A 23165-nucleotide genomic window follows, 5' to 3' on the forward strand; every position below is an offset into this window, starting at 1 on the left:
CTCTCTAGGCCCTGACCCCCTGAGGGAATCACAAGGGCGTGTGGTGCTGGCTCTCCTGTCCCAGCAATTGCAGTCAGAGCCCTGCCTTGCCAGTGCCAGCAGCTTCTGCAGGGGCTCCAGGCTTGTGGTTTCCTTCTTCCCAATCCCCCTCTCAAATCAGCCTTTTCCTGAACCAGCAGTTCCATGGGTGGCCAGGGGAGGCCTCTTCTGTGTCCCAGAAGGGCATAAGTAAATGTGAGCAAAGGTTACAACAAGGCACCACTGGGACTTGAACCCAGGATCTCCTGTTTATGAGGCAGGTGCTTTAGCCAGCTAAGCCATGGTGCCAGCCTCTGAAGGATCTTCAAAATGGCTCTTTATGTTTCCAGACAACACTTTTGACTCCCAAAGTGCAGCCGTTCCCCACTTCCCTCCAGCCAGCGAGCCCAGGCAGTGTCTGGCCCCCTGGGCACAGAAAGCTACAGAAAGCTCCGTGGGCAGGGGCTTGCCCATGGGATGCTGTTGCAGGAAGGGCTGCTCAGCAGGGTTGGGGTTCATCTGTCAAGGAAGGGAAGAGTATTTGGGTGCAGACTGGCTAACCTAGTGAGGAGGCTTTAAACTAGGTTTGATGGGGGCAAGTGCCCAAAGCCCAGAGGTAAGTGAACTACATGGACACCTGGGGGATACCAGGGCACAGGCAGGAGAAGATGGGAGTGAATCCTGCTACCTCTGCCATGGCTTGGCCCTGGAGGGCTGGGGTCTAGCAGCTTTTCCCCCCAGCTTTGTGGGAGGCCAAGTAGGAAGGGGCCTCTGGAGGCTCATAGCCCCCTGGCCTGCTGTGTCTGTGGAAAGGGGGGAAGAGGACACATACCTCTCACTGGGGAACAGGGAGCATGGATTCCACTCGTTCCTGCAGAAAATGAAACAGGTTGAGCATTTTGCAGAGAACGGACCAGTCCCTGGAGAGATGGAAATGGGGCCGTTCCTTGTGGGGAAAGAAGTGGGTGTGTTGGGAGTGGGGTTCGAGTTCAAACCTCTCCACAGACCAGAACCCCACATTAGGGGCAAGAAAGAGCCTTGAGTCAGGCAGTGGAGAACACTTGGCTCCTGTTACACTGAGATGGGATATTAGGAGCTTTTTCGATGGTAGCCTGGCTAGCTCACTTAGTAGAGCATGAGACTCTTAATCTCAGGGTCATGGGTTCAAGCCCCATGCTGGGTGGTGCCCTTCCTTAACTCACATTCTCAGCCTGTGAGCAATTGGCTCTCAGTTTTCACCAGGGTTTTAGAAAGAAAAAGTCTAGTCCTGGGGTCCAGCTTTAGTAGAACCAAAGAGAGAACCAACTGCAATTTCCATCTTCTGAGGAGAAGGGAAGAGGATTTTCTTCTCCTCAGTTCTAGCCACATCAGCCCAGGGGGGAGAAAAAATAACCCTCCGCCTGCTGATTGTCCCCCGTCAGCTTCTGTAGCTTCACCTCCTTCCACAGCAGCTCCAGCTTTGAGCTACAAATCTCAAGGGGCTGGTGAGGAAATTAGGCACTTCCCTGAGAACAAGAGGTGGAGTGTTCACAAGGAGCATCCCCCTCCCCTCCAGACCAGGGTGTTAGAAAGAGCTAGAAACAGAACAGTCAGCCAAGTTCCATCCCTTGAAATGTGTTTCTGTGGTGTAGAGGTTACCATGTTTGCCTGATACACAGAAGGTCCCCGGTTCAAATCCAGGCAGAAACACAGGGTCTTCTCTTATTGCGGTGCCCAGGTAACTGCAGGTAACTGCAGCTGCTGCTGATCAGCCTATTGATGAGCCCAACGCTCATGTGACAGAGGGGGGGTAACGTCAGCTGGGTGCCAACCTGGGGAAGCCAGATAAATTAGGCCAGGCAGCTGCTTGTGCCTTTGGCCTCCCCGCCCTGGGAGGCTGGTGCATTTGGCTGGCTCTGTCTGCTGCCTCCCTTGTCTGACTTGCCCAGTGTAACAGGCCAAATGTCCGAAAAGCCTCTTCCAAAAAAAAAAAGCAGAAGAAAAAGCTGCACAAACTGGGTTTTGAAATGTGCGTAGCTTTTCCCAGAAGAGCAGTGTAGGGCAGACATAGCCTGAGTGTTGCTCAGCACCAGTAGGAGACAGGGAGGGACAAAACGATCTAATGGCACCTGAAGCCTTTCAGAACAACTCCCAGCCCCAACCGCGAGAACCAGCCCTTCCCTCCATCCTCACTGGGGTCTGTTGGGAACTGTCTGGACTCAAGCCCACCCCAGTTTCACCCTAAGGATTGCCTGTTCTGTAAAAGCTGCGCCCTGGAAATGAGAAAGCAGCTAAGTTGACACTCGTGGGACTTGAACCCACAAACTTTGAATGTCTAGCTGGGCTCACATGAATCACTGCAGCTTAAAATAGTGATAGAAAAGTAGCCATGTTAGTCTAGCTGAAACAAAATACAGAAAAAAACCAGTTTCTTGCCATTTCAACCAGAAAGGACATTATCTCATTATCTCAATGGCTTAATTACCTGCATCCTGCTTCAAAAGCCTTTTAAAACTGCACTTTAAAGGGAATCCTCTGAACTGTTATTCATGCTAAAATTCGACACTTTACGGCGGGGTCCTAACAAAGACTCTAGTTATCTTACCCATTACAAAGATAGCTTCCCCAATTATCACCTCTAATATCATTAGCTCACAGACATTTACCTTCCCCCCACATCCCCGTTCTGTTCTGAAATTTGACTTGTCCTTTTCATATGTGTTCAGTTTTTTTAATTGTATCCTTTCGTATATATGGTGGTGACAATTTTATTCCACTATTTGATCTGAGGAAGTGGGTCTGGCCCACGAAAGCTCATCGTCTAATAAACCATCTTGTTAGTCTTTAAAGTGCTACATAGTCCTGTATTTTGTTGCAGCTTAAAAGTCCAACATGCTTTCCATTGCACCACAGAGCCTGATATCTCCACTCTCTGCTTTGCAGCATGGCAATTGCTGGAGGCAAAGAAAGGGGAGCCAGGTCTGTCTCTTTTGGGAGAGCAGGTAGGAAGGGGGGGGGGGGGCACTGAGCCCCTGACAGTGAAAACAAGGGATAAGAGCTGAGGTGCAGTTGGAGAATGTGGGCATTGATCCCACTGCCTCTCGCATGCTAAGCAAGCTCTCGACCACTTGAGCTAATTCCCCTGCTACTTTTACAGAGGCCTTCTTGGAGGCTCTTCCCTTCTCCACAGCGACGTCTGTCATCTAGGTCAGTTAGTCGTGAGAAAGGAAAAGGCTCCGAAAAGGCCTCAAGGGCAACTCTCAAGGAGACTCCCTGCAGCAAAGCCATAGAGGGGGCTCTGAGCTGGCCCCTGCCCTGCAGCCTGTCCCACCTGGCCACTGTCATGGATTCTCTGTGAGGTCATCAACTCCCAACCTCCTTTAGCCAATAAGCTGAGGGGCTGCAAAAGGCCCTTGTGATGTCACTGCCACACCCACCCCTGCCCTCCAGGGCTAATGTCCTGCCCCAGGCAGCCCCTTTGCCTGGCTGAGCTGCTCCCAGGGGTGAAAGTGAAACATTTCTCACAGGGAGTCCTGGGAGATGAAGCAGCTGGAGGGCTCCAGGAGAGCAGAGGCCAGCCTGAGAGCTGAGAGTCAGGGGTGCCCACTGCACTTTCACACCACAGGTCCCATGGTGTAAGGGGCAGCACTCAGGACTCTGAATCCCTCTCCGTTGGCCACTTGCCACTGCTCCTACCGGCCGCCCGCCAGCCACTCCCTCCAGCCACCCCGTCCATGCTGCTGTGGGTGCCAGTGTCTCACCACACTGTGAAGTCAGACCAGAGACGGACACTGTCAGTAAACACTCATATCGGAAACACTCCTCTGGATGCTGGGCCCACCAGAGCCCTGTGCCCCTGCCATCTGCCTGCTCCGTGGACATCTTCCCATTGCAGAGTGCGCGCCGAGCCAGACTGTGACTAGACAGCCCCTCTCTGGGCATCCAGGGGCTACATCTACACTGCAGGCTTCTTGCTCAAGAATGGCCGTTCTTGTGCATAAACTTGAGGAACATCTACACTGCATGCGCGTTCTTGCGCAAGTAAATTTACAGCAAAATGAAGGAAAAGGGCTTCCTGGGCAAGAGTTATTCCTCTCCCCTCTTGCACAAGAAGGTAGTACGAATGGGCAACAGGGTTTTTTTGTGCAAGAAATCCCTATGGCTAAAATGGCCATCAGAGCTTTCCAGCACAAGAGAGCATGCACACTGCCACGGACATTCTTGCACAAAAGCACATGGCAGTGTGGACGTGCTCTTGCACAAGACATTTTGCACAGGAACTCTTGCACAAAACAGTTCTTGTGTAAGAAGCCTGCAGCGTAGATGTAGTCAAGAGGTGTTTGGGTTTGTTACGAGCACTGAGCTTTGTACAACAGCCCAGGGAACATTGTGAAAAGCCAAAACCTTCCAGCCCTGGGTGTCCCTGGCCAGCCAGCAAGTGGCACAAAGGTTCCTGGCAGTGACGGCTTTGGGTAATTGGTAACACCCCCCAGCAATTCTGATGTGGTGGCCAAGTGGTTAAGGCGATGGACTGCTAATCCATTGTGCTCTGCATGCATTGGTTCAAATCCCATTCTCATCAGATGTTTGCAGGCCTTCCTCTTGCTTCTCCCAGCTTTCTCTTCAGTTCAGCGTCAGCCCCTCCTGTGACCCTGCCTGCCCCAGTCCCTCCCACTGCAGCCTGGGGAAAGGGGAAATCGCCACAGAGACACTCCCAGATGGGACCCTCAAGGGGAAACCTCACAAAGGAGATTCCAGGCAGCCAGGCCATGGGGGTCCCTGAGATGCCCCAGCCCTGCAACCTGTCCCACCTGGCTGTTGCCATGGACCCTCTGTGAGGTCACTGTCTCCCGGCCAATGAGCTGAGGTGCTGAAAAAGTTCCTTGTGATGTCACTGCTGCCTTGCAGGGCTCATGTCCTGCCCCTGGCCAGCCCCTTGGCATGTGTGAGCTGCTCCCCCTCTGCCCTGTCACTCAGGGCTGGTTCTGGGGCTCACACAGGGAACATCAGAGGCTGCTCAGGGTGCCACATGCCCCCAAAGTCACCTTTTAAATGTCAGGGCAAGCCAGGATCTATCCCGTCCCTTCCCCAAGACCCCACCCCTTTGCTGAGCCCCTGCCCTCCCCAAACCTTTCCATGGACTCTTGGTTACTAATGGACACTCACCACTAATGACATAATCACACCCCAGCCATTTTGCTAGGGCTGCAGCTGGGGAGAACAGTTTAATTTAAATAATTAAATAGATTAAGTGTTTGAACTGTCTCATGTTAGCTGATCAAACTTCATTTTAAAGAAAGGGAAAACATTACAGCCAGCACACAAGGTTTCAATGTTGCTTTATTTATGGCAGGGGAGGGGAACCTTTTCTGGGTCGGGAGCCACTGACCCACAGAAAAATTAGGGACCACAAAAGTGAGACACAAAGAAACTCCTCCAAAGGCCCCCAGCCCTTTGTGATGTGGCCTCCAACTAAGACACCTCACTCCTCTGGCGTTCCAGCCCCATGGCGTGAGGGGAAGGGACAGGCAGGACTGTGGTTCACATTTACTTTTCTGGGGCTACAGAACTAGTGGATTTTGTGAACCTGCTTAATCTATTGGCTTTCTAATCAAAAACCTGAACCACTCAGCCACCTCAGCTCTGATCTTAGCAGTGTCAGAGGGCCGGGGAAACTGGTAAATAATCCCAGTGCCCAGGCCTGACAGCACCTGCCCCACAGAATTCACACAGCAAACCTGGCTCCCCGAGCACAGGAGGAGTTTGGGGGCTCATTGCTGGGCCATGGGGTGAAGCATTAAACCAGCCCCCTCCTGTGGGGCTGTGAGTGTTGCTGTCCCTGCTGTACAGACAGGGCCATGGAGACAGGGAGAGATTCACTGAACAGGCCAAGGTCGCCTGGCGAGTTAGAGCCAAGATCTGCCCCCAGCTCCCTGCCCCACCCCCCGACGTGCTGACTCCCTCGCTGCCAGGGGGCTGTTTGCATTGGCCTCTTCTCTCTGGAACCAGGTTTAAGCCACAGCTGAGGCTCTGGGCAGGAGGCTGGGTATGGGGGGTCTGAGTGTGGGAGGGGGAGCGTGTGTTCCTCTGGTTCAGCTTTTCCCTTTATTCTAGCCCAGCAATTACCCTGCTGCAAAGCAGAATGAAGAGATGAGGGTTGCTGTGAGCTGCAGGGCAATAGTCAGGGTCTTGGACTTTGAAACTGTAGCTATTAGTGTGAGCTAGACTAGTCATTCCAAGGTTGTGGGTTCAAATCCCACTGGAGTCACTTTCAGCTGCTCTCTGATTTCCAGAGCAGCTTTTACAGACCAGGCTGGGGCTGGACCTGCCCCTGTTGCATGATGAGAGTGTCAGGAAGCTTGTGATCCCAAGACCTCTGTGTGAGACTCCCAAGACCTCTGTGTGAGACTCCCCTGGGGGGGCTCACAGGAGAGAGCCCCTGGCTACCACACACGGGCCACGGAGACCTGCTCCATGGTCAGCTGGGTGCGAGAGACGTGCCTGAGACTCCTGGTGGGTGTGTGGGCCCTGCCCTGCCCTTCCTTGAAAGAGAAGGGACAAACACAGGCTGGTTGACAGGGGCTGTGACACTCCAGCAGCGGGGCTGTCCAGCCTTTCAGTTGGATTCAGATGGATTCAGACCAGGCTGGTCGGATCCTCTTGCGCTCACCAAGGGGGATTCTGCACTTGCTGCCTTGGGAGCCAGGGTCACATTGCAGAGCTCCCCCAGGGCAGGGTTTGGGTTGGAGCAGGGTTTGGGTTGGAGTCCCTGGGACAGGGAAGGGGGGTTTGGTCCCTTCCTGAGGGCACAGAATTAACAAGAGAGAATTCCTTCCCCCGCAGCAAGCTGAGTTGGCTAAGAGTTAGTAACAGAATATTTTCCCAAGTTTAAATTGAGGAAAGAAAAGCCTCTGTGGTGTAGCAATCACTGTGTTTGTTTAACATACAGCAGCTCCTTAGTTCACAGCCCTATAGAAACACAGGTTCTTGAGGTGCCCTCTCTGATGTGACAGACATGTTCTACTCTGAGCTGGGGGTCTCAGGGCTTGGGTCCCTTGTTGCCCTACTCAGGTTGTGCAGAGGTGTCCTGGAAGCTCTGGTCAAAGGCTCTTTCACAGGTGAGTTCTTGCTGGTCTCCTTCTTGGACCCCAGTTTATATAGTGAAACTTGAGTCCTGCTTAGCAATATCTTAACCAATTATTTTAGTATAAATTTACTAACCAGTCATAAGATACTATTGTGATTTACCTAACCAATCATACTCCACCACCTTAGTTGATTTACATCTAGCAAAATTAATGATACAGCAGACAGAAACAGATCCAAACCAGACAGCGACCACACAGACAAACAATGGGAAAGGGAGGACAATAATCATAGAATGCCCATTGCACAACCACAACTATTGGTAAGCAGTTTCTTGCCAGACAAAACGGTGTTTAACTAAGTTTTCTCTACCCATCTTGAGGTCTGTTTCTTATCTGGTACCAGTGGGTGCCATTAGGACAGGATCCCCTTCTCACAGCCTAGTCTGACACTATTTCAGTGTCATTTAGCTGGAATATGAGTATGTGACTCCAGGCTTTACAGCTAATTGCTGCTGCTCTTGAGTCTGGCTGCAGAAGAAGGCTTTAGTTTAGACCTACTGAATAGCTACAGGCCTTCCAATAGGGTTACAGAAAAACCACATTGTTACAGATGACCTTTCCAGGCCAAAGATAGAGGGAAACCCTCAGGGGTGTTTCTAGACCAAGGTTCATTCAATTGATTTGGTTTTTTTGTAGACCTGACCCTTCCGCACACCTAGAGACTCTAGAACAAAGAAGACACATGAGAAGAACCCAACTTTCTTCCTTTTGCTGTGACATGGATGGATCTAGCTCAGGTTTCACTCAGGGGGTCTGTCTGCATGTGAAGTACCTGTGACAGCCCCTGTGCACCTCTGCCCCTCATCAGCAATGCCGTATACTTGGGGGAGCTCGTGCCCTGAGACTTGCAGAAAGGATAACCTGGACAAAGTAATAGTACTCAGACACTCTTTCATAGCTCAGCTCGCAGAGCAGCAGATTGTTTTGTGTGTGTGTGGCAAGTGATCCTTAGGTTGCTGGTTCAACTCCAGCTCAAAAGAGCCGTTCTTTTCCCTCCAGCCTGGCCTTAGCAGAAGACAACCAAGGTGGTTACCTTGGGTCCATGTCTTCAGAACCCTGCACTGCAATTGACAAAACAATGGTGGGGAGGAGCTGCCAATCACATTTCTTGGGCTGCGCAGGTTCTGTCCACACACAAAAGTTCTTTTGGAACAATGGCCGTTATTCCACAATAACAATGCAAGAGTCTACACAGCAATGCCGTTATTTTGAAATAATTCTGAAGCATCAGACGGCTTATTCCGACTTCTGCAAACCTCATTCTACAAAGAATAACGCCTATTCCAAATTAGCTATTTCAAAATAAGGCCTGTGTAGATGCGCCACTGCTGCTAGTTTGAACTAGCCCCTTCTTGTGGACATACTAACTTATTCTTCTGAGACAGGTCGTCTACGCTGGGGAGCCTGCCTCAGACTATTCTGAGGTTTCCCTGCAGTGTAGACGTGCTAGTTTGAAATAAAGTATTTTGGAATCACTATTCCAGACCAGCTTATTCCAAAATAAATGTGCCGTGTAGTCGTAGCCAGAGGGATGAAGCAGCAGGAGGAAAGCCAGGAGTGCAGAGGCCAGCCAGAAAACTGAGTGTCCCCAATGCCCATGAAGAGGTCAGTGGGTAGGTCCCATGGTGTAAGGGGCAGCACTCAGGACTTTGAATCCTGCAATTTGAGTTCAAGTCTCAGTGGGACCTGCTGGTTTGAGCTTGTTATTGTGAGGTTTTTTCACACTGCGCAGCTATGTCTATGCTACAGGCTTTTTGCACAAGAATGGCTGTTCTTATGCAAAAACTAGCGGAGTGTTTACGCTGCATGTGCATTTTTGTGCAAGAAAATGTACAGTAAACCATTGGAAAAGAGGGCTTCTTGCACAAGGCAGTGTGTGCAGGAAAGAGGGATTTCTTGTGCCTAAAACAGCCATTAGAGCTTTCTTGCACAAGAGAGTGTCCACAGATGCTCTTTATAAGGAGATAAACCATTTCATAGAGCTGGAGAGAACTTTGAGAGGTCAGCCAGTCCAGTCCCCATGCTCATGGCAGGGCCAAGAGCCATCCCTGACAGATTTGCCTCAGATGTCTCTAAATGGCCCTTTCAAGGATTAAACTCAGAACTCTGAATTTAGCAGGCCAAGGCTCAAACCACTGAGCTTTTCCTTCCTCTTGGATCAAACTGCATGGCAGTGTGGATGTGCTCTTGAGCAAGAACTCGTGCCGAGAACCGTGCTCCATGTGCACTGGCCTTCTGTCTGGGTGCTGGCAGGGGGGGTGAGAGGTGGCGGGTACCGATGGGTAAGAGGTGCCAAGGTGCATACAGAGAAGCCAGCGACTGCATCTCTGCAAGTGACCTCACTTTGCACAGCTCAGCTTTTCAGAAACACTCTCCTCCTGTCTGCGCCTAACACCAGTGTTAGTGTTTGCTACTGAGGGGTCCTGTCTGGGGGGAAATGGCAGTTCCAGGGGACACTTGTCCAGTGTTCAAACATCTCACAGATAACATGGCCAAAAGGAAGCCAAAGAGACTTGCACCTACTAGGAAACATCACAACTACCACCTCAGATGGGACTTAAACCCACAATCCCTGGATTAGACAACCAATACTTTGTCCATTAGGCCACACTAGTGACACTAAGATGACAGAAATTCCCTTTTCCAAATACACATTCCTCGACTTTTAGATGACATATTCGAGCTGTTAGAAGGAGCCAGAAACACAGGAAGGGCTGAAAATCATCTCTCAGGAGGCACCTCCAGCTGCCCCCTGAGTGTGGGTCTCCCCACACTAGCCATGGGCGAAACTCAACACCTTGACATCTTGTCTCCCACCCAAAGCCAGGGGCTTGTCTCCCACAGCCTCAGCCTCAGCAGGGCACTGCACTGGTGCTCACGCTGCTCCTGGGGAAAGGAACGGGTCCCACAGGGGCTGGGGCTGGCGGGGAATGGGCAGTTGTCACTGAAGGGGAAGTATAAAATGCAGCCACATTGCTGAGGGCAGGGAGAGCAGCTGGTGCTGCGCTGGTGGCACCGTGGGACATCCCTGGGGGAGCTCTGCAATGTGACCCTGGCTCCCAAAGCAGCAAGTGCAGAATCCCCCTCAATGAGCACGAGAGACTCTGACCGGTCTGGTCTGAATCTGGCTGAAGGGCTCAAGTGCCCCAGTGCTGGAGTGTCAGAGGCCAGAAAGACATAGGAAAAAGTAAACAAAGTCCACCACAAGGCACCACTGGGAGTTGAACCCAGGATCTCCTGTTTACTAGACAGGTGCTTTAGCCAGCTAAGCCATGGTGCCCTCCTCAGGGAGCCTAGTGAAACTGTTCTACTCTATGGTCCCAGACAACACCTTTGCCTCCCAAAGTGCAGCCATTCCCCATTTCCCTCCAGCCCTGGGGGTGTCTGGCTCCCTGGGCACAGAAGGCTACAGCTCAGTGGGCAGAGGCTCTGACATGCACATCTCCACCAGCTGCTTGGCCTGGGGAGTTAGCCTTGAGCTTTAGCATTGCTGAGGGGAGGGAGAAGTGCAGCAAACATTGATTGTCTGGATTGTAAACCCCTGGCTCTCAGGGTTTGGGTTGGAGACCCAGGTGGGGGTCTGGCCTCCTGCAAGTTGGTTATTTCCTGAGGGCACAGAATTAAGAGAGAATTCCTTTGCCCTGCACAAACTGAGTTGGCCAAAGAGTAAGTAACAAAATTTTTGTTCACATACAAGTACAGGAGATCGGTCTCCCTCAGTAGTGGTGGCCAAGTGGTTAAGGAGTTTGATTAGAAACCCCGTGTAACCTCACTCAGAGGCTCCTGACAAGCCTGTCTCCTGTGTCCCTCAGTCCCAGTGTGTGCATGATTTCATATCTGAGGAAATTCTTTTTCCCTGCCAATCCTTCCCTAGCAAGCTGTACCCTTCTGTGCCAATATTCCAGTCGTGTATTATCCCACCAAGTCCCTGTGATACCAACTTCTTCCTGCTTATTACCCATCATTCCTGTGTGTCTAAACCAGCATCTAAGCCACAGATTAGAGTTTTCTTCCCAGTGGTCCGGTGTTGCTCCTTTATCTCTGCAGTTACAGCCTGTGATCTCTCCCATTTCTGGCCCATCTCCCAGGTGTCCATGTTGTTCACTCACCTGTGGGCTTTGGGCACCTGCCCCCATCAAACCTAGTTTAAAGCCTCCTCACTAGGTTAGCCAGTCAGCATCCAAATACTCTTCCCTTCCTCCACAGGTGAACCCCACCCCTGCTGAGCAACCCTCCCTGCAACGGCATCCCATGGGCAAGGATGCCAAAGCTCCCTGCCCACTGAGCTGTAGCTTTCTGTGCCCAGGGGGCCAGACACCGCCAGGGCGGGAAGGCTGGAGGGAAATGGCTGCATGTTGGGAGTCAAAGGTGTTGTCTGGAACCTTAAAGTAGAACAATTTTACACCTGTATGTGAGGGGGGCACCGTGGCTTAGCTGGCTCCGGGGTCTCAAGCCAAACACTGGGGGGGAGGGGGCACGTCTCCTTGAGGCAGGTTCCTCACTCCCACGTCCCAGACACGTACTGTGGCACAAAGAGGAAGGGTCCCTGCAGAAAGTGGCTACATCTACACTGGCACATCCTCCATTTTGTATCTAGAGAAGTGACCTCATTTCCCTGTCTCCCATGACATTGCAGGAGCCCTCGCTCAGCATTTCTCTGAGGCTGCATCTACCCAGCAGCGTTCCTTGGGAATAATGGCCATTATTCCGAAATAACAATGGGAGCATCTACACAGGAATTCCGTTATTCTGATTTCTGAGGATTATTCCGTTATTCTGACCAGTGGTCTGAGGAGCCAGGATGTTTCCAGGCTGCAGCAGACAAGTCCACAGGCAAAGACACAGCCACTTCCTGCTCAGCCCAGCGGGGTCTCCATGTGGCCCCCAGATCTTTTGTTTGCCACTGCCCAGGTGCAGGGGCCCAGATTCAGCAACACTCACAGGCCCCACAGCAGGGGGCTGGTTTGATGCTTCACCCCACGGCCCAGCAACAAGCCCCCCAACTCCCTTTGTGCTCTGAGAACCCTGTTTCCTGAGACCCTCCACCCCTGCCTCAGACTCTGTTCTGCTTGAGACTCCAGAGCCCTCCCTTGGGCTGCCTGGCATGTGGGGACTCAGGTCTAGTGGTGGATTTGCAGAGTCCCACAACAGCTGCTGCCAGCGTGCGGATGTGCACGTCTGTCTGGGGTTACTGGGCACCGGCCTGACTGGGTGAGTCCCGGATTCTGTTCCTGCCAGGATGGACATCCATCTGATTAACCCCCTTCACTTCCAGCCCTTCCTGAGAGTTGCTGCTTCCTTGACTAAAGTCCCTCCCCCTGTGTGTGTGGCTGGCAGTGGTTGCTAGATGGATCCATTCACATGTAGCGTTACTGAAACCCCCCTTGGTTCTGCCTTGAGCCTCCCCCTGCCCCAGGGGTGGTGCCCAATAGAACAGGCCCTGTGAGAAATGTGTCACTTTCACCCCTGGGAGCAGCTCAGCCATGCAAAGGGGCTGCCTGGGGCAGGACATTAGCCCTGGAGGGCAGGGGTGGGTGTGGCAGTGACATCACAAGGGCCTTTTGCAGCCCCTCAGCTTATTGGCTAATGGAGGTTAGGAGGTGGTGACCTCACAGAGAGTCCATGACAATGGCCAGGTGGGACAGGCTGCAGGGCAGGGGCCATCTCAGAGCCCCCCCCCCCCCCCCCATGGCTTTGCTGCAGGGAGTCTCCTTGAGAGTTGCCCTTGAGGCCTTTTTGGAGCCTTCTCCTTTCCCACGAATAACTGACCTAGATGACAGACGTCGCTGTGGAGAAGGGAAGAGCCTCCAAGAAGACTGGCTCTAATGTGAAAGGGGAATTAGCTCAAATGGTAGAGCGCTTGCTGAGGCAGTGGGATCGATGCCCACATTCTCCAGTGATGGGTGCAAGTCTCATTCTACTTTTTACTGGCAGAGCCACCCAGGGGGCTAAGAGGGTCCAGAACCCCCCTCCCTCCCCGAATTCCTACTTGCTCTCCCCCAAAACCAGCTACGCTGGGGCAGAGAGCTGCTGGACACCAGCCCTCCTGGGCCAGGCAGTGGCAGGAGCACTGGAGGTAGGTTGCAGGTGGGGCAGAATTAGCTCCACTGGAAAAGTGCTGCCCCTGCGCATGAGAGGAAGCAGGATTCACTCCCATCTTCTCCCACCTGCTTGCGGGGCCGGCCCCTTTCCTGCTGCCCCTGGCTGGGAGCCAGGACTCAGGACCCTTTCCCAAAATATACGAATTCCGCCCCCCGCCTGCAATCCTCTGTTCTGCTCAAACAGAAGCCACAATGATACTCACAGCACATGTCACAACGTAAGTGTGGTTGTATTATGCTTTAAAAAAGCACCCAGGATCTTTTTCAGGGGGATAAGGCAACATGCCACATTTATTGACCATACATAGATTAATCAATATTTATCATATAACACATCACACTCATGCACTCACACATACACACAAGCACACTCCGTCTTGTTGTTACCAAAAGCTTCTCCCCTTTACTGCACTGGCCAAGTGAGTTAGATGGGGGGGTGAGGGAGGTGGAACCGGGCTTCTGCCCAACAGGATCAATGCTCCCATATTGACAAGACGAAAACCCAGGGTCCCTCTGCAAGACTCCTCATAAGAACATAAGAACGGCCGTACTGGGTCAGATCAAAGGTCCTTCTAGCCCAGCAGCCTGTCTGCCGACAGTGGCCAGCACCGGTGCCCCAGAGAGGGTGAACCGAAGACAACGATCAAGCAATTAGTCTCCTGCCATCTCTCTCCAGCCTCTGACAAACAGAGGTCAGGGACACCATTTCTATCCCCTGGCTAATAGCCTTTTATGGACCTAACCTCCATGAATTTATCCAGCTTCTCTTTAAACTCTATTATAGTCCTAGCCTTCACAGCCTCCTCTGGCAAGGAGTTCCACAGGTTTACTACACGCTGTGTGAAGAAGAACTTTCTTTTATTAGTTTTAAACCTGCTACCCATTAATTTCATTTGGTGTCCTCTAGTTCTGCTATTTAGGGAACTAATAAATAACTTTTCTTTGTCTGCCCTCTCCACACCACCCATGATTTTATAGACCTCTATCATATCACCCCTCACTCTCCTCTTTTCTAAACTGAAAAGTCCCAGTCGCTTTAACCTCTCCTCATATGGGACCCGTTCCAAACCCCTAATCATTTTAGTTGCCCTTTTCTGAACCCTTTCCAAGGCCAAAATATCTTTTTTGAGGTGAGGAGACCACATCTGTACACAGTATTCAAGAAGTGGGTGTACCATAGTTTTATACAGGGGCAGTAAGATATTCTGGGTCTTATTTTCTATCCCTTTCCTAATAATTCCTAGCATCCTATTTGCCTTTTTGACCACCGCTGCACACTGCGTGGAAGTTTTCAGAGAACTTCCTTTTCCTGCCTGCCCTACCAAACACCAAACACCATACACCAGCTCCCACAGTCCTCACTGGGCAGAGACTGGAAGCCCCAAATCTGACCAAATCTGACCAATACACCCACAGGGAAGGAAAGACGTCACAAGTTTGAACACCTGGTTCCTGGCTCTAATCCTCCCCTGGAGCCAGGCACCCCCCAGATCCCTGCTCTAGCCTTTCCCTCCTGCAGAGCAAGGGGAATAAATCTAGCAGGGCAGAGGGTAAAGCCCTGAATCTCCCTGGGGCCGCGTGTGTGTCCCTCCAGGCACTGGGGCCTGTGTGCAGAGCGGCTGTGAACGGTCCAAACGTTCCAATGAAGGCACCTGCACTCTTCAGACAGACTTTGGACTCTTTACTCCTTAGAAACCTCATTTTGAGGAGTAAGGGTTATTTTGAGGGAAGGATTTTCCCTCGGAATATCCCCGTTTTTTCTCTCGCAATCGCGCTATTTCGCAATAGCGCCGGTCTGCGATTATGCAAATGAAACATGGGATATTTAAATCCCCACTTCATTTGCAACTTTGGATGTCTACATTTGCATTCCTCTCTTGAAGGCGTAATCAAGTGCAGACAGACCCTTAGTAACAGAATATTTATCTACATTGAAGTACAGAAGAAGATGCACTTAAGGCTGTTTCTGTGGTGTCGTGGCTTTCACGTTTGCTTCATGGGCGGAAAGTCACTGACTCAAAGCCAGGCAGAAACAAAAAATCTTCTCCTATTGCCGCTCCCTTTGGTACCCACAAGGCCGTTCCAGGGCCTGCCCCCAGTGCAGGGTGGCATGTGTGTGCTGATCGGCAGGAGCACGGGGGAGACAGCTAGGCTATGTCTACACCCTCGGCTTCTCACATGAGTAATATGCAAATGAGGCTAAGCATGGACTATCGCAGAGCCTCATTTGCATACCTAATGAGCCACTATTTTTGTGGAAGAAACTCTTGCGCAAGGAGCTGTCTACACTGCCCCTTCTTGTGCAAGAAAACCCCTCCAGCACAATGCTGTTACACCTATTACTTTTCAGGAAGAATGGCATTGTGCAAGAGGTTTTTCCTGCGCAAGAAGGGGCAGTGTAGACGCTCCTTCTGGCACAAGAGCCTCTTCTGAAAAAAATGGTGGCTCATTAGGTATGCAAATGAGGCTCGGCGATATTCCATGCTTAGCCTCATTTGCATATTATTTGTGCAAGAAGCCACGAGCAGAGACATAGTTCTAGGCAGGTTAGGCTGAGGTGGGAGGAGGCAGCGCTGGGGTTGAGGCTCCTCTGTGGTGCCTTGGCAGGGACCAGGGCATTGCAACCACATAGGCCAAGGCCAATGGCAGCACCTCCAGCCTCTGGGACATCTGTGGCCTTTGCTGCAAGGGGACACAAAACCAGGTAAGGCCTCCCCCCCCAAATGCTCAAGTCCCCCAAGACCTGGCAGCCTCAGCTTGCTCCAACACCTTCTGTTCTCCTCACCCTCTCTCCTGGCCACACATGGCACTTCTTGGTGCGTGTCAACCCAGGCCCTGCAAGGAGCCACCGGGGCAGGAACCAGCCCTTGGAGCTCGGCTTGCACCGGAACCGGCAGTTTCCCACCACGTCTCGCTTGAGAAGAGGCGACTTGTTCCCCTTCTTCTACCTCACGTCTCCCTTGTCTCTGTTCCCTTCAACGGTCTCCGCTGCCTCAGGACCTGCCTCCTCAGGGCGCTGCCCCTCTGCCACTGGGCTGGGAGTGGGAGACTCGACAGTCTCTGCACTTGGGCTGAGAAGTCTCACGGGGACTCGTCTGTTGGTGGCGTTAGTCAGCCCAATGGCCAGCCGGGTCCATTCCGTAGCGCTGCCCGAGAGGGAGCTTTCCCAATCTCCACTGGTATTTCCTGGGGCTTTGTGTAGGGGGATTGGGCTTGGCCATCTTCTCTTTTGGAAATGCCTCTTCTTTGGAAAGCAGCTCCCAGGAGTTCATGGAACTTCTCAGCTTGGGAAAGGGACAAGCAAGGGGCGACGGGACAGGGGTTTATGTGATGATGACAGGGGTGCCAAAAGCAAATAAGAAATTATTTTTTCACCTACTTAAGAACCAGGGTGACAGAATGAAACTGGTAAGTAACCAAGTTAAAAAAGAAGCATTTTTGCACCCAGTGGAACTCCTTGCCAGAGGATGTTGCGAAGGTGAAATCTACAAGAAGGTCCAAAAAAGAACTGGATAATTTAATGCAGGAAAGGTCAATCAATGGCATTTCACCAGAATGGACAGGGCAAGTGTCCCTAGCTGATGTATACCTGAAGCTGGGAATGGAGGGAGCACTTAATAACTGTCTGTCCTGAGGATTCCCTCCGGACAATGAAATTGGCTGCTGTTGTGAGACAGGATCCTGGGCTAGTTGGACAACTGGCATGGCCAAGTCTGGCTGCTTTGATGTTCTATTTGGCTGTTCTTGTCCCCTCTGGGCAAGGGAGAATGGACGCCCCCCCCCCCCATCCTGAAGTGGACAGAAAATGGCCTGCGAAAGGCTAGTGTAGGTGAGCAAAGAGACTTGTTTTCTGGGTCCCTGATGGTCTAGTGGTTAGGATCCAGCACTCTCACTGCTGTGGCCTGGGTTCAATTCCCAGTCAGGGAAACCAGCTGCAACTTTCCCAAAACATGTCCCTAGTCAATCTTCTTCCCACATGTTACAACAGCTGAGACCTAGCATGGGGCTAACCCTAACCCCTCCCCCTTGGCTGGGCACTGCCTGGACTCAGGCCTCCCCAGTGCCAGCCTAAGGGCTCTGGAGAGGACAGGGCAGCTCCAGGGGCAGAGTCTTTTTTTCTGCAGTAGTTCAAACCCAGCCCCTTGGTTCCAACTAACTAACATTACTCCTCATTTTTTGCCCTCTGTGCCTCCCTCCCAACCCCAACATACCCCAACACATCCCCTTCCCTCTCCCCGTCCTCTCCCCCTCCCCTTGCTGGTAACACAATCAGGACTTTTCCCTGTTGAAAGAACAAACTCTCTAGTTTTTATGTGGGGAATGTAGAACCAGGGAGGGGCTAAGGAAAGACCCTGGGAGGGGGTGGAGGCTGGGAGGAAGGGCTAAGGCTGGCACCTTCCTCTGATGGTCCCACTGCCTCATGTCAGGGGCCTCAGCAGCACTGGGGGGTGGCTCCAGGGGGAGAAGCTGGTTCAGAGGAACTTGAGCTTCTGGGCCACTGAAGCAGGCCACCAGCAGCAGCCTCTGTGCAGGGCTCACACGCTCCAGGCCTCCCGGTCATATTGAGTCTCCCCGTGTGGCTTGGGCTCCAGAGCCTGCCCCCCAGCTGGTGCCTTGAGGTAGCCACTGCAGCAGCACGAATTTGGGCATCAGGTCCCCTGCTTTTGGGGACAGGAAGCCAGGCCAAGGCCCTTTTAGCCACTGGGGCTGTGCAGGCTGGAGCCTCCCCCTACCAGCTCTCTGTCCTGCTTCCTGCAAAGCTCTCAGCCTTTTGCTTCTTTCTGCTTCCCTGTCCATAGCAGGCAGCTAAAGGAAGGGAAGTCACCAAACCAAACACCCCTGTGGCCAGCATGGGGTTTGAACCCATGACCTTGGTGTTATTAGCACCATGCTCTAACCAGCTGAACTAGCCAGCCTACGAAAGTGCAGCTCACCAGTGGCCCTTTCAAGAAAGGTGCCTCAGGCAGCTGCAGGGACGTCTCTGAAGCTGCCAATGGCTCTTCTCTGACAGGGTCACTAGCGACTCACTGTGACGTGGGCTGGCTAGTCCAGCTGGTTTGAGGGTTGGTCAAGGTGGCTGGCGGCCGGCAGACCCAGGGCAAAGAGAAGCCGGAATCTCTTGCTGCCAGCACCTTGCCTCCCAGCTTCTTCCCTGCCAGCAGCAGCAGAGTCCTGAGCGCTGCCCTTGACACCATGGGACCAACCTCCCCTCACTCAACTGGGCCAAGCTGGTGCCCAGTTCATGCCCTCTGAGACCTGCTTTACTTGGGTTCCTTCCACGCAGAGCCCCCTTCTCCTGGGCTGCGAGGAGCATCACTGGGATCCTTTCTCATATCCCAGCACTGGGCCATCTCTCCAGTGACAGGAGACGGGGCTAGTTTCAGGATTTCTTTTAGCCCAGCAGCAAGCAAGGGGAGATGGAGGAAAATCAACCCCTTTGTGTGACAGGAGGGGTGTGAGCTGCAGAACCTGCCCCCCCAGAAGGGCATTTGGGTGAACCCAGGAGCAGCAAGAATTCAGTTCCTCAGGCTAGTGCATTGGGGACAATGTGTGAGCCCTTCCATGAGCATTTTCTGCTCCCACTGGGGAAGGCAGCTGGGCAGGACCAGCCTGCAGCCCACGTCCCTTTCAGCCCCAGGTGCAGGAGGTAACAGAGAGGGAGGAAAGTCCGTGGCCAGAGCCTCCTCCCAGCAGTCTGGCCCTGCGCAGTCTGTGCATGATGGAGCCTCTCCCAGCAGGGCTCTGGCCTGTTCTCTGCAAAGTGCTCAGCTGGTTCATTTTTTTGCAGGCCCATTGTATGTGTCCCTGGTGGCTTCATTTACAGTTTTCAGTCTTTACATTTGCATCCCTTTTTGGAAAGAGGGTGCAAGTGTAAACATACCCTACATAGCGAGAGTTGGCCTCCGGCAGTTGAGCCTGGCTATGTCCCTACTGCGGGAACCCAAAGGGAGCAAAGAGCAGAAGTACTGGTGGGGTGCCCTCTGAACTTGATTTAGTGAGTGTTAGTTGGACTTGCTAAATTAAACTTCAGAAGATTGATTGTGGCCATTCCTCCCCCACTGGGTGTGATTCTTGTTCTTCTGCACAGCACAGCCCAGGTAGACCAAGGACCTTCAGATCACACCCTTGCTGAATTGATGGGAATAGAAACCAGCAGATTTGAACTTGTTTCAGTTGAGATGGGTTTAACTGGTTTATGTGCATTGATCCATGAACACATTAGGGGTTTGTAGTAATTTTAAGAATCTCTGCACAGCAGAAATCCAGAATGTGATGCAACTGGAGATGCAAAGGTTTCAATGAAGCCGATCAACTTTCAGGGGGCACTTGGAGTTGAACGAGGAACCACTTTGCCTGCAGTCAAACACTTTACCACTGAGCTACACCCCCATTACACTTGTTTGCTTGCATCCAGTGTTAGGAAATTAGCCGCTGGCAGCACTGTCTGCAGGAGCAGGTGGTGCCTTGCACACATGGTGGGGGGAGGACGGCCCTCTATGGGGTCATACATGTGTGGGGTCCCCCAACCTACGATCAGCATGACACGTCACAATAGCGCATCATCCCCTGTGCTCCCGCCTGCCCTGTGTGTGTTGCAATCTCACAGCACTCACCTGATGTTCCCTCCCAGGTGCCCGAGGACATTTGGGAGGCCTCCTGCATCTGGGGGACCGATTCCAGGGTGAGGGTCACAATGTTCCTGGAATCCTCCTTCTTCTCATCCTGGAGCTGCTGGTCAACAGGTTTGTCGTCCTGAAGCTGCAGCCGCTGCTGCCCAGGTGTCTCCATCCCAGACTCCACAACTGTCCCTGGAGACAGGGGTTCTCCAACCGCCAGGACTTGGTCCAGTTCCTCACAGTATGCACAGTGCTTCGGAGCTTCCCCAGTGCGGGAACTGCGCTCACGGGCCCTCACATACCCCTGCTGCAATTTCTTGACCTTGGCTCTGACTTGGTCTGGGGTGGGTGGAGGTGGCCTTTCTTTGCAAGGCCATCATCCATTCAGCCATAAATATCTGCATTCCTCTGCCTGGACTGCAGGGCCTGCAGAGACTCCTCCTTGGACCACAGCTTTATCTCTGGTCCAGACCATGACAGTGCCCGGCACTTGCTGCCACTGGCTTGGTCCTGTGATGTGTCTATGGAAGGGCCAGAGGGGTCTCTGGGGGCTTGTGCCTGTGACATGGCTCTCTGAGAGGCTGGAAGCGCTCCATCTTAGCCAACTGGACAGTGAAATTATACTAAAATAATTGGTTAAGGTAGAACTAAGCGGTACTTGAATTTCTCTTTATAAACTGGGGTCCAAGAAGGAGACCAGCAAGAAGAAGAAAAGGGGAGAAGAGAAGAGGAAGGAAAAGGGAAAGGAAGACCAAGAAGGAGGAGGGAAGACCTTGAAGCAGAACTCACCTCAAAGGCAGCCTAAGACCAGAACTGCCAGGACTCCTCTGCACAGCTGTTGCAATGGTTTGCTGTGTGAACTCTGCGGCAGGTGACATTAGGGCTGTGCACTGGCATTATTTACCAGTTTCCCTGGTTTCCCTATTCCCAGAACTGTGATGGCCAAGTGGTTAAGGTGTTAGACTTGAAATCCAATAGGGTTTCCCTGCGCAGGTTCAAATCCTGCTCACAGCGAGTTCTGTGTTTTGCCCACACCTCTTCCTCAGGCAGCAAGGGCCTCTGTGAGTTACCAGGAGTGGGGCTGTTACTGTTGGCATCAGGACTGGATTAAGGAGTGAGCTAGTGGGGCAGCTGCCAGCAGGCACTGGGTGCCTTGCTCCTGGCAGACTACAGCAGCTGCCCTGGGACTGCAGCTCCGTTAACCTCCACAGCACCTGTCAGCAGTGCCCTTCCCCATGCAGCTGTGGGGCTCTGCATGGCCTGCCCCAGGGTTGCACGCCAGTGGTGGTGGCAGGGCCAGGCTGGGCAGCACAAGAGCATCCTGCTACCACAAGCTCCACGCATGGAGCGGGAGGGGCTGTATATGCACTGTGCACCCAGGGTGGAGCCGCACATGCACCATGAGCCCGGGGGCAGTGCCACATGCCCGGGGCACTAGAATGGCTCAGGCTGGCTGTGGTCAGCATCTAACTAATTGCACCATTAGGCAATGTCTTCACTCACGTGGAGATTTCTGCTGCAATCCATCTCCCAGAGTTTGATTTAGCAAGTCTAGATAAGACTCTCTAAATCAAACCCAGAGGGCACCTGCACCAGTACACACTGCTCCTGCTCTTTGCTGCCATCCTCCTTCCACTGTTAGGACACCAGCAAACAGTAAAACCTACTCCAGATATGTGTTGGGATATGGTGGAAAGAAGAGACACATTGGCCTCACCACAAGGCACCCCCGGGAGTTGAAACCAGGATCTTCTATTTACAAGGCAGGCGCTTTAACCAACTAAGCCATGGTGCCCTCCTTGAAAGCAGCCCTCAAACTGTTCTACTTTATGGTTCCAGAGAACATGTTCCCATTCCAAAGTGCAGCCGCTCACCGTTCCCCTCCAGCTCTTGCCATGACTCAAGGCCTGCGCAGCCCAAGACACTTGATTGGCAGCCGGAACCCAAAACCATTTTGTCAATTGTAGCATCAGGCTTTGAGGGGACAGACCCAAGGCAGCCGCCTGGTCCTTTGAGCTGGAGTTGAATCAGCAACCTAAGGACACTTGCCAAGCACCGGCTACAGGCCTCTGCTCCGCCAGCTGAGCTATGGAAGGTGCCTGGAGCAGGCTGCTTTGCCTATGTTGGAAGAGCAGGGAGAACAGCCCCTTCCTAGCCCAGCCTCCTCCCCCCAATGCCAGCCCCATGCTCAAGGGCTTTGGAAAGGGGCCTCGCTAAAGTAGCTCCCCCCTTGCTCCCACTCAGCCTCTGCCAGAACTGCCCCTCCTCAGGCTCTGCCTTGTCACCCAACAGACCCTGCTGTGTTCCAGCCCCCTCTCTCCATCTGAGTCACTTCTGGAGCCAGTGGGACTAGACAGCTGCTGTCCTAGGGGATGTGACACTTCTTGGGGAACCATCTCCCAGTTCCCATGGGCTTCCCAATCAACCCTCCAAAGGTCACAGTTCCATACCCCAGGTGGGACTTGAACCCACAACCCCTGGCTCCGGAGGCCAGTGCCTTGTCTATTAGGCTGCTGAGGCCAAACAAGAAATGAGGAGAAGGGACAAAAATTCTCTGTCCCAAAGGCGCACCCCTCACATTGGCTGGGCAGACATGTCCCTCCCCTCTACCCCAGCAGACACGTCTGCAGCCCCTGGCAGGGAGGCGGCTGGGCAGGTCGCTGGCAGAGCTGAGCCCGGGCTGGCAGCAGTGCAGGCTGGTCGGCCACAGCCCTGGGAGAGCAGCTGGGGGCTCGGCTGTGGGGTGACGGGCCCGTGTGCTCTGCTGCTCACTGACGAGCTGGCTGCCCAAGTGCCCACACAGACGCTTCTTCAATCCCCACCCCCCTCAGCCACCCACCCCCAGCCTCTTCCAGCACAGCCTGCCCCACCTCCCCCCACAGGGCTTCCACAGGGGCCTCTGTCCCAGGGGGAATGGGGAGCCCCTGCCCCCGGCACCCACCCACCCTGCTGCTGCTACCCCCAGAGCAGAGGATTCACCCGGCACAAGTAAGTGCCTCTGTCCCCCCTGACCCCGGCTGCTGGGTTCCCTCCTGTTTAGCTGCCTGGCCCCAGGTAAGGTCACATGAGACTGCTCATATCACCCCCTCAGCACGGAGCCCTGGGCAGCCGCCCTGCTCGCTCAGGTCTCAGGCTGGCAGAGCCTGCAGGGATACTGGGTTTGAATGACAAGGTGTTGGAGCAGCTATTAAAAGGCTTCTTCCTTGGCCGGGGCATTGTGCTTGTGGATTGGCTGTTTTTTGGATGCCTGGTGCTTGCACATGCAGCTGGGCTTTAGCAAATCAGAATGAAGTGAGTCATGA

The 23165-nt window shown here is 53.0% G+C and overlaps 1 protein-coding gene and 8 non-coding genes across 9 annotated transcripts in view; 4 read left to right on the forward strand and 5 right to left on the reverse strand.

Moving 5' to 3' along the window:
* LOC142821592 (uncharacterized) overlaps positions 1-23165 on the reverse strand; it is a 361188-nt gene that overhangs the window by 317800 nt on the left and 20223 nt on the right. The gene's annotated exons all lie outside the window — the stretch shown is intronic.
* TRNAM-CAU (transfer RNA methionine (anticodon CAU)) lies at positions 254-327 on the reverse strand. The gene has a single exon. It is a non-coding gene; the product is annotated as a tRNA-Met (tRNA).
* TRNAK-CUU (transfer RNA lysine (anticodon CUU)) lies at positions 1129-1201 on the forward strand. The gene has a single exon. It is a non-coding gene; the product is annotated as a tRNA-Lys (tRNA).
* On the forward strand, positions 4498-4579 carry TRNAS-GCU (transfer RNA serine (anticodon GCU)). The gene has a single exon. It is a non-coding gene; the product is annotated as a tRNA-Ser (tRNA).
* On the reverse strand, positions 10352-10425 carry TRNAT-AGU (transfer RNA threonine (anticodon AGU)). The gene has a single exon. It is a non-coding gene; the product is annotated as a tRNA-Thr (tRNA).
* Positions 17102-17173, forward strand: TRNAE-CUC (transfer RNA glutamic acid (anticodon CUC)). Its single transcript has one exon. It is a non-coding gene; the product is annotated as a tRNA-Glu (tRNA).
* On the reverse strand, positions 18089-18162 carry TRNAI-AAU (transfer RNA isoleucine (anticodon AAU)). The gene has a single exon. It is a non-coding gene; the product is annotated as a tRNA-Ile (tRNA).
* TRNAS-UGA (transfer RNA serine (anticodon UGA)) lies at positions 20796-20877 on the forward strand. The gene has a single exon. It is a non-coding gene; the product is annotated as a tRNA-Ser (tRNA).
* Positions 22311-22383, reverse strand: TRNAR-CCG (transfer RNA arginine (anticodon CCG)). The gene has a single exon. It is a non-coding gene; the product is annotated as a tRNA-Arg (tRNA).

The sequence above is a fragment of the Pelodiscus sinensis genome, chromosome 31 (genome assembly GCF_049634645.1).
Source record: "Pelodiscus sinensis isolate JC-2024 chromosome 31, ASM4963464v1, whole genome shotgun sequence".
NCBI classification, from domain to species: Eukaryota; Metazoa; Chordata; order Testudines; family Trionychidae; genus Pelodiscus; species Pelodiscus sinensis.